This window comes from Telopea speciosissima, chromosome 2, assembly GCF_018873765.1.
Source record: "Telopea speciosissima isolate NSW1024214 ecotype Mountain lineage chromosome 2, Tspe_v1, whole genome shotgun sequence".
Classification (NCBI taxonomy): domain Eukaryota; kingdom Viridiplantae; phylum Streptophyta; class Magnoliopsida; order Proteales; family Proteaceae; genus Telopea; species Telopea speciosissima.
Genome location: NC_057917.1, coordinates 816,847 through 825,579, shown reverse-complemented (window position 1 = coordinate 825,579; position 8,733 = coordinate 816,847).

Here is an 8,733-nt window from a genome sequence, read left to right as displayed (position 1 = left end):
ACCCGTCTGGCGCTTGACCGGACTGATCGATTGTAGGCCTAACCTAGCCTGACCCTTTAAATTGTAAACTGTGCTATGGGCTTGGGCCCTGTTTGATTTATTGGCCCAAATCTGTTTATGACATTAACTTTCCATTGGGCTGGGTCTTATGTATTCGGTATATTTTTATGACATTTTCTATTGGGCTGGGCCTGATTGATTGGGTATATTTTTATGATATTTTTTTTAGCTTCAATTTATATCATATACAATATGCGGTGTCTTAAATCTTAAATGTCTTTTCCCTTTTAATGATCTTCTTCAATTCTCTTTTTTCTATTATGTAGAGAAGCAATAGATGTGTAAAACTTGATTGAACTCCTATTGATTTCCACTTCTGGACCTGAATTATTCCATCTACTTGTTTTGTTAATGTCTTGTACAAAGATGCTTCCCCAACCCCGCAACTTTGTTTTTTTTTTAATTTTTTGTATTGATGTGAAGGAACGAGAGGAAGGAAGCACTAGAAGATGGGTTTTTTTGGTGCTGGTGCTAATCTTGTTGGAAAGGGAAGAAGGATCCAAACCATTCTGTGGCTGCACCTTTAGAGCCCGGTTAAGGCCTGTTTAGTGTTAAACATGCCCATAGCTAGGTTAAGGCTCGATTAAGGACTTAAGGTCCGATTACACTAGCCCGATTGTAGCCCGAAACCTGACCTAGCCCGACCAGGCCTGGCCCAAAGACTTAAATGGGCGATCACGATGCAGGCTTTAAGCATCGTGAGGCTTGGTTAGACCGGACCGAATCCGACCGAGCCCGACCAATTAACAGTTGACACCCCTAAGGTCCTACATGGTTAATGAGGAGAGAGAAATGTTAGGTTGGTGAGGCTCTTGCCCTCAAGTGTTAAGCTTGGTACCTATCAAAAAAGCCAAAAAAAAGTGTTAAGCTTGGCAATTAGTCAGCAGTGAAGGTTGGGTTGAGCCGCGTTGCCATTCATTCGGATTGTCAGGTTTTAATAATCCAATGTCTTTCTGATCCGGCTTCCAGTCCGTTGGCAGAGTTGATTCTTCGGACATGTTTTGATTTATGTGTTTTTATTCATGTCCCTGGGCCTATTAATGTTGTGGTTCAGTCTTTATCTAAGTGGGTAGTTAATTACCCCCACTGGGTGTTACCAAAAAAAATATAAAATACCCCCACTGAGATTATTAAGAGTCAATTTTCCCTGAGGACCTAGTTGAACTTGTATCTCATTTTTTTGCTCATGGTGGTTTAATAGATCCCCCTCTCTTTGGGAGTGTTTGCACCCAAAAAAAATAAAAAGAGAAGAAAGAAATGTTAATTAAAGACAAGGGGCCTTTCTCTTTCTTTCTAAATTTCTTTTTCTTCCTCGGATCTTTCTCTTCTTTTCACCTTCCTTACAACATGATGAGGGACTTTTCTTTCTATTCTTACTCGTTTTCTTTAAATTTTCATCTAATTCTTCGTGTAAATTTTCCATTTTGCAAGCTTGAGGGTTCATGGAATGTTGAGGTTTTTCATATCTTGATTTTGGGCTCTTTTAGAAAGCTTTATTTGGCAAATGAAATTTAAAATTTGGGCTCTTTTGGGAAGCTTTATTTGGCAAATGAAATTTAAGCTCACAAAAAAGAAAAAGAAAGGGGTGGGGAGGGTTGACAGTGTTTTCTCTTCGAGATTATAACAAAGGACAAATCTCTTCAATCATGGGATCTAACATTTTGAATGAATTAAGGAAGGGAATTTTCAATGAGTCAGGATCATGTTCACGTATGAGAATGGCTCACAGTTGTTTAGATGGAATTCACTTTACGAGATTCACATGGAGTGGATTCCATTTGAACGACTGTGTGAGCCGTTCTCGTACGTTTACGTATGTGAGCCCAACTCATTTTCGATCTTATACAATGAGGTGGAAGTTAGTAATGGCATTCACCCATAATATATTCCAATTACAAGGACAAATGATGAAGGAAAACTTAATCCTTATAACCAATGATTTTTTTATTTTTTATTTTTTTGTGACCAGAGTTTCTAAATAATAATACTCCAGTACTCCTTGTTCAATCTTGAGTGTCTAGGCTATGTTTAGGTTGAACTAAGCCCAGCTTGTAATTCCAGCCTGAGCATGGCTTGGCCGGGCCTAGGTTTTAAAAAACTGGCCCAACTGGCATGATAGCTCTTCTTATTTGAGTTGGCGGTGTCAACTATCAAATGCTATTCTGCACGCAAGATACGCCCAACTGGGTTCAACCGGTTAAAACCTGACTTCAAAACGACCGGTTAGCAAACAGCCTGGTGCCAACCCTATACCCAGATTATGGAAAGGGCTGATAATGGCGTTTGATTGTAGCCTAATGGGCGTCCAACGAAGTGCAACCGACAACAATAACCGATTGATGGAGTGATTAACTCGTTTATGCCATTTAGCTCGACTATAGCTTAATTATGGTCCAATTATATCCAGATTAGTCAATTAGTCCGAATACCATGAGCCCAACTATAGACCAATAACCAACCAATCAAATAGAAACATGTCCATACTCTAGCCTATAAAGCCCAATTATCTAAACAACGATAACACTACGAAATCTTAAATTGATGGACTAAAGATTGATTAGGTCCGATCAAAACCGACCGAACCAACTCGTTGACACCCTTAATACTAATCTGAGTGTCGAATTCACTACTTGTTGATAGGATCGCCAAGTTGTCAATTATATCGTTTTGAATCTTGACTCGAAGGATAAGCTCATTAGAATTAAGATAAACCTTAAGGCTAAGAGAGCCGTGCTAGTTTCAACGAAATTGAGGCTACAGATCTACTAATAATTGCCTTCTTATGAGGATATAATGTCAAAGTGACAAGATGATTACGTGGAATTCTTTTGGGATGCCACATCATCAGCTTACTTGGGTCCAACCAATATTGCTATCAAAGACTTCTCTTACGTACGCTTGAGATGACACAAACCTTAAATCTTACGTGGTTTCCTTTTCTTGTTATTGACATTAGTGTAAAGATGTTACAAATTTCAAGTAGTGGACCCTATGAATGACGTGGCAGGAATATAAACCGGCATAACGAACATGCCCTATGACTTATTAGTTATAAGCCTTACACTTAAAGTTGGGCGTAGAAAATGGACCCCGATCCCAAAAAATTCAAAATCGAACCAAGCATTTTATTGTTTATATATGAAAATTTGAATCCAAATCAATAACAAATAAAAAACCAAAACGGACCAAACCGAATTTGCATGATAGTCGATTTGGATTGACCTTAATACATGTCTAAAAACCGTATCGAAATCAAACCGGATCCATTTGTATATGAGTATAGGATTGTGTTGGGTTCAAAACTTAAAATCGGGGTCCGGATCGCATCCAGCTGATTCCAATCCATATTAGAATGAATTGGGCTGAATTAGTTAGGAATTTATTAGAATCGACCATAATTTACCCTAACCCTGGATTTGGTATATGGATCCATCTATTCAATCGGCCTACACTGGTTCTAATCCGAACTGGTCCATTAGGAATGCGAAATGCTGCGTCTGGGTGACATCAGATTGCACCTAATATAGAGGGAGAGGCGGGAGAGCCCACTGGAACCGCGCAGCGCACCTAGTTTTGGCTTTCTGTACAATCTCTCTTGCCTTCTGTCGCCCACCGCCCAGAAAATTAGGAATATTCTACACGAACCTAACATGAATGGTGACAAGGGGATTAAGTTTTGTAATTATTTGAAGATGGGATGGCGTAAGTAATGACTTAATAAACGAACCCGGACAACTGGGGTGGGTACTACCACCGGGTAGTCAAATAAAGCAAGCAAACGTACACTGTTATGACTGCTTAATTAATTAATTTTCTCTATATTTTTCCTATAAAAAAAATCTCCAACCCTCATCCATAGTGTAGTTTTTTTAATCTTTTTTGGTGAAATAGGGTAGTTGTTTTAATCAACAATGTTGTTTTGTGTGGAATAGTAGGAACCAATGCTTGATTTCTCAGTGTCGGTATGATACTCATATGGCAATGGCTAACATCAATAGAGGAATTGTCAATTCATAATATATCTCTGGCCCTTCAAATACTGTTGAAATATCTACGCATAAGACAAAAAGAAAAATAGTCTCACATCGGATATGAAAGGGAATGTGAGTGGATTAATAAGTATTTGAACACCCTCTCCTTAACAATTAGCTTTTGAGTATGAGAACCAAATTCCTAACAAATGGTATTAAAGCTGGGGTGTTTAATAGGTATTTGGACACATTTTCCTTAACGGAAACAAATTACCTCGAATTTGCACAACCTGGTTTGGGTAGAAAATGGTAGGGAATTCCAATATGATTACGTAGGGAATCCATAAAACTATATTCGTTAACTCATTGACATTGACACGCTATGGCGGAGAACAAACTAAAATTGTAATTATTTTCAAAAGATATTATAAAAAAATTAAAAAGCAAAACCTCCTCTCTTTATATAAGAGTGGAAACCAAAAGGTGTCTCCAAAAGACAAGTCCAACAAAATTGTTTTTTGAATCTATAATTTAAAACATAAAATATACAACAAAATCGAGGTCTTTAATCATCGATAACATTGACATTTGGATTGACTATGAGGAATTGGTAGCCAGGATATCATTTCAATGCCCATGAGAGATCTATACTGTTTTGTTGGACATTAAACATATCTCGAAATCTCTTAGTAATGTATGTATTAACAATAATAATAGGTCTCCCAAAAAAAATTATGAAAGACCCCTCCTCCAAATGAAACTACACACTCTCCGTGTAGAAAACCCTCTCCCAAAAAAAATTATGAAAGACATAACAGTCTTTGAATATAAAATGAAACTCTATACTTGAATTGATCTTAAATTCATCTACTTATTTGTATTTAATCTTAATTTAGGCTCTTCATTACTTGAACCTTCTTTAAATCCATCTCATTTTGGTCAAAATCATCAAAACTAAAAACTAAAAGCCAAAATAATCAAATGGATTAACAAAATGGAAAAAAAAAAACAGTAAATTCAGTCTTTCAGATTTTTGAAATGATGGAAATGAGTTTAAGATTTTTGAAAGAAACAAAAACGAATTTAACAACTAGAAGATATTGTCTCTACCAACCATGGATGTTGAGTTCATCTTAATCTGTTATCCTGATTCTTTACCAAATAACAGCAAAAATATATTAGTTAAGTACAGATTTGATAAGTAATTGTTGCTTGAGACTGAAGTGAAAACTACAGTCACACTAATCCAATAGAAACAATAAACCACACTCACATTGGCTGCACAATAATATCATTAAACACACCCAACACATTATCTTAAAATGACAGCTTATCCAATAACACCCAACAATTAATAATTTAATATTAAAATATTTAACCTTATGAAGAAAAGAAGGGGGATCCAGATCCTCTATGGTGCCTGTCCGTAGAGGCCTGAGCGGCGCAGACTGAACCGCGCATGCAAAAACCGCCTTACCCTTGCCCAAACGCCTTGTCCGAGTAGAATTAAGGCGGTCGGTCATTACGCGCGTGGCCCAGCCTGCGCCGCACAGGCCGCTATGGGCAGCTGCACTGTAGACGATCTGAATTAAAAGAAAAACACCCTCCCCCCCTAAAAATAAAAAAAAAAAAAAAAGAAAAAAAAAAAAAGGTGGAGCGGCAACTAGATTGGCCTCAGCTTAGGGGTGTCAAACCCAAAAAAGGAACCAGTCAAACGATCGAACCTGATTGGAAACGAACCAATTCCCTTTTGAGCCTTCTTCGCTCTGGTCTTTTGGTGTATTATGATACCGGTTAAAAATTGGACCGCATGGACTGGCCAAAAATCGGATCAAAATGATAAAAACCCAAAAACCAGAATTATCCATTCTTTTCATTAAATTTTAAATATATAAATGGCAAAACAAAACCAAACTAGACTGAGTCCGATATGATCAAATTAATAGTATCTCGAAAAGATGAAACCAAATCGCATCGAAACTGAAACCAAACCTGCCCTTATCGGGCCAGATTTGATTTCATCCATACCAATTCAGTCTGATCAAAACCGGACTGATCCAACCGTTTGACACCGGCCCCTACCTCACCCGATTCCGATTCAGCATGAATCAATGTTTTAAGAATCAAGATTGAATCGGCTGGATCGGTCGATTCAGATTGGAATAGTCAGGGCAATCTAGAAAGGTCGATCCTGGACTTCTAAGGTTTGGGCATATTTTGGCTGGGACTGGAATCGGCTGTGACCAATCTGAATCCCGATTCCATTCTTTTAAACTCTGGATGGAATCGGTCAGGAATCGGGATTGGGCATAGCTGATTCCGCCGATCCTATTCTAAGAATTAGAATCGAGAGAGCCAACCTAACCCTTTTAGACAAAATTAGACTACAAGATTTACATTTACCAAACCAAATTAAAAAAGAATAAAGAAAACCAAAATTTCGGTAAGATCTGGTGAGAGACGTTTCAAGGTGGCTACAGATCGGATAGAGCTTTCACTCATCTTTCAAGAATTTTGTGCGCAATAGAGTTGAATTCTGTCTTAATCATCCGTTTAGCTTCGCGGTGAGAGCTGGACTCCAACCCATTACGCCACGTCAACCGCTCCGTCCCCCTGGCTCTTCTTTTAAATCAATTCAACAAAGCCGCATCCTTCAATCTGACAATCCAAGTCAAGGACGGTTGAAGGAGAATCTCTTTCTCTCTGAGACAAAACCACAAACAGATAATGGAGGGTCTCATCCCATTCGTGTATAGAGCTATAATGCGATACAGGGTTGGTGGGCGAGCTGCCATGGCCGGGACATGGTTCGAAGATTCGCCTTCTGCTTCGTACATTAGACTTCCAGGCGATTCAGCGAGGTTTCAGTCACAAGACACCCAATTCTTCAGGCAAGATCGTGTCTTTTCATCGTCTTCCAACTCTTCCATGTCTCCTTCAGCCTCCCAGTTGCTTCTCTCTGCCGTAGCCCAATCACCTCTTTCACGTACCGCTTCTCGCCGTCTGATCTCTTGAAGGTGTTGTCCACGCTCGACTTAAATTGGGTCTCAGTGGAAATTTGTTAGAAATGGTGTGGTTGGTTTAGATGAATAAGAGTGTGGGCTACTGAAGGAGCCTCACTCCTTCCACCTTCCTTCCAGTTCTCCGCTGGTGAAAGGGAAGTGGGTATGTGTAGAAATGAATATAAGGTGTTTCAGAAGAATTCATGTTTTTCATCTATATGTTCAAGGCCCAAAGGGACCTTGCTTTAACTGTAAATTTGTTATAGTCTGTTCATGTTAAGTCTGTTCAATGGGTTTCTGAAAGCTAATTTGTAATTTGTGCTCTCTCTGATCTCTGACTTCTCCTTCTTTAGTTTTGGGATTCTACTTGATGATTGAATTTCATGAGAGAGAGAGAGACAGAGAGGCAGGCTAGACAACGAAATTCAGAAATTCAGAGATTCGGAGATTTGTGAACAAGAGCTCAGCGCATTTGGTAGCTTGTGGTGCATAAAAACCCATTGCTACCAGAGGTCTTGGGTTCAAGACTTTTGGTTCACCCCCCCCCTAAGAATAGAATAGAGTTGAACTTATCATAAAAAATCCATTTGGTAGCTGAAAATGGATTCTCTATATTTTTTGAGAAGGGTGGTGTTTTATTTGTAATATAAAATTATTATTTTACCCATCAAATTAATCATGTGCTCAATAAAAAGCAAGAGTGAAATCAAATGAAATGGAATTTTTGAAACAACTCTTCAGCTACTTTAGGCTTTATTGGTATCATTTTTCATTTTCATTTTGGTCTAATTGAAAACAAAAATACATTACTAAAAACCATTTTGATTAAAAGATGAAAAACTGTTTGGTAACTATTAAACATAATAAATTGTAGAATGAAAAATAAGTTTAGTAACTATCTATGTATAAATAATTTTTATTATATTTTTGTACAAATGGGTGAAGAACTTCTCTCATCACCTATTTTATTTCCCAAATCAATTCTAAACAGTAAAAATGAAGAGAACTAGGGTTCTCAAATCAACATCACACGCTGTTTTCAACTACTACAGTATGCCTAGGACATATTGGACCAATTACTTCTTATTAATGGTCCATTATTTGTCCCACTCCATGAGATTGAGATTGAGATGGGTTCTGGTGGGTCGAAGGATCAGAGATGGGTAAAAAGGTTAGGGGGTAGGAGAGGGTCAAGGATAAAGGGTGGGGGGGGGGGTTTAAATGGGGGGGGGGGGTGAATGTTCACATACGTAAGTGTACATGAACAACTCACAACGGTTCAAATGGAACATTCCCACAGAATAAATTCCATCTGAACGATTGTGAGCTGTTCACGTACGTGAACATTCCCTGCATTCGATTAAACCTAGCCGTGCAAGGTTGTCGAAAGAAAAGAGAATGTAAGAAGACAAATGACACCACGTCTGTGTTTTTGCCCATCTTTTTTTTTTCTCCACTTGGCAACTTCCATTTGGGCTGAAACTTAACTCATGAACAATAGACCTTGGGGTCTAGCTACTTACCTACAAATTTTCGGATCCAGATCCTCTATGGCCCATGTATAGCAACGATCTAACCGACCCTGTAACATGAGCGTGATAGCTGTAAAGTGTGAGATCCAACGGTTTGTTTTTAAAACTTTTAAAAACTTTGAGTTAACGGTTTAAGTATATGGCAAACCAAGATAGACCGGTCTGGGT